The following is a 2,593-nucleotide window of genomic DNA, read 5'->3' on the forward strand; positions in this document are numbered from 1 at the left end:
TGCAGTTGGACGCTAAATGACCATCATTTAACACACCTACACAAAAATAAACCAATAAGCTTTCCACTCACTTGGATGAATCAGAACACATGCAGAGAATAAAGTGCTATGCCACAAAATGATACATCTATCCAATAATTAAAATTTTTATAATATCATTTGAAAAAAGATTTTTATTGAATATATCTCAATATATCTCAAGTCTTTTAACATAACTTTTCTGTTACTGAGGTTTTTATCTTTATTTTCCTTTGTAAAACTTTGATCTACCATTGAGACCCTTCTGTACCATTGGATGTAATGATTTGTACAAATTTAACTCTACACTACCCAAGGATGCCTCCATATAAATATTACGGCTTTGCTATTCTTTAGAAAAAGATTTTTATGCGCCCGAATCCATAGATCCGAGGCGTATATTGTTTTTGTCCTGTGTGTCTGTCTGTCTGTTTGTTTGTTTGTCTCCAAACTTTAACCTTCGCCATAAATTTTGAACCATGAAAGGTAGAAACTTCATATTTGGTATGCATACTTCACTAATTAGGTGCTTTCAAATGACACCAAAATTAATGACTTTGTGACCATGAATGTGACTTATATGCTAAAAATAGTTTTTCTGTCTGCAAACTTTAACCTTCGCGATAACTTTTGAACCATGAAAGATAGAGACTTCATATTTAGAATGCATACTACACTTATAAAGTTCTTTCAAATGACACAAACGTCAATGACCTGGTGACCTTGACTGTGACCTATATGCTAAAAATAGCTTTTTCGTACCTTTCACCATAACTTTTGAAACATAAAAGATAGAAACTTCATATTTGATGTGTGTACTCGACTAATCAAAGTCTTTCAAATCACACCAAGGTCAATGACCTTGTGACCTTGACTGTTACCTATGCTAATATGCTAGAAATAGCTTTTTCCATTTTTGTTGCCGCCGGGCGCATAGTGTTTCACAAACACATCTTGTTAAAATATATTTTAATGTGTAAAACTTGGATCCTCCATTGTTGCCCCACCCTACCCCTGGGGGTTATGATTTGAACAAACTAGAATATACAGTATCTGAGCATGCTTCCATTAATCTATCACTTATCATGGCTTTACAGTACTTGATATATTTTTTTTAAAGATTTCCCAATACAGCAAAACATGTTTAGTACGAACACGGATATAGCGAATTTACGGAAATAGGGAAATCAACTTGGATCCCCGGCTTTACAAATTTAATGAATTTCTTATACGGTTATAACAAATTATGGATATATTGAAGTAATTTCATAGGTCCCTGTGACTTCGTTATAACCGAGTTTAACTGTATATTCCTGAATAAAACTTTGATCTGCTATTGTGGTCCCGCCCTACACCCGGGGTTCATGATTTGAACAAACTAGAATGTATTCTACCTGAGGATGATTCAACATAAGTTTCAACTTGCCTGTCCATATGCATCTTGAGCAGAAGATTTTAAAAGATTTTTCCTATATATTTCTGTTAAAATTTGATTGACCATTGTGGCCCCATCCTACTATCGGGGCCATGTTTTGAACAAACTTGAATGTACACTATGATCTGAGGATGACTCTACATGAGTTTCCTCTTTCCAGTCCCAAAGGTTCTTGAAGAGAATATTTTTAAAGATTGATTAAAGTCCAATTACTAGCAACTGTAAGTGCTACTTGAATTTCACATCAACATGATCGAGGACTATTGGCTGTATTTTTTTCAGACCGGTAGCAGGAAACAAGACAATTTATTTTTTTGGCCTTGTGTTCCTCTGATCTTCAGATAATAGCATGACCATTGTATGAGGTTACTTTCTGCTCAAATCAATTTTAACAATGCAAGTTAGAGGTTGTATAATTTGTAGGTGAGAATGTAATTATTTTGTGGGTGGGATACATCTTATATGATTTATTCTTCTGTAATTTAAAAGCTACATGTATGTGTAATATGCATGGTTGCATAGTTTATGCATATCAAAGTGAGAATTACTATAAACATCACAGTGAAACAAAATTCTGTAATTTAATACAATCAAAATTTACTTTTTTCGGATTTTCCTACAAGTGCATGCAGAATTTTTATCACTGCAGTGAACACCATTATGTGAGTAATTGTGTCACTTGTGTTTTTAATGATAGTGCTTTGTAATTTAGTGTTGTTCAGTAATGCGTGTTTCGTAATTGTCCACATAGTTTCATTTTCGTAAATTATTTACAGATTAAACATGTATACCAATGACAACAACAGAACACTGTGGCTAGAAATAATACAAATTGGTTTATTTTTGAAATGTTTTAATCCAAAAGTAGTCCCATGACCAATCATGGCTTTGCTATTCTTTAGAAAATGATTTTTAAAGAATTTCCCTATAATATGTCTATGTAAAACTTTGATCAGCCATTGTGGCCCTGCCAACTTGAAACTACACTACCTAAAGATGAATTCATATATAAATATGACCAATTATGGCTTTGCTATTCTTGAGAAGAAGATTTTAAAAGAATTTTCCTATATATTTCTATGTAAAACTTTGGTCGGCCATATTGGCCCTGCCTTACTCCCCGGGGGTCATGATTTGAAC

Source organism: Saccostrea cucullata, unplaced genomic scaffold, assembly GCF_032062105.1.
Source record: "Saccostrea cucullata isolate Sc308-1 unplaced genomic scaffold, CSIRO_AGI_Scuc_v1 ctg665, whole genome shotgun sequence".
In the NCBI taxonomy this organism is placed as follows: domain Eukaryota; kingdom Metazoa; phylum Mollusca; class Bivalvia; order Ostreida; family Ostreidae; genus Saccostrea; species Saccostrea cuccullata.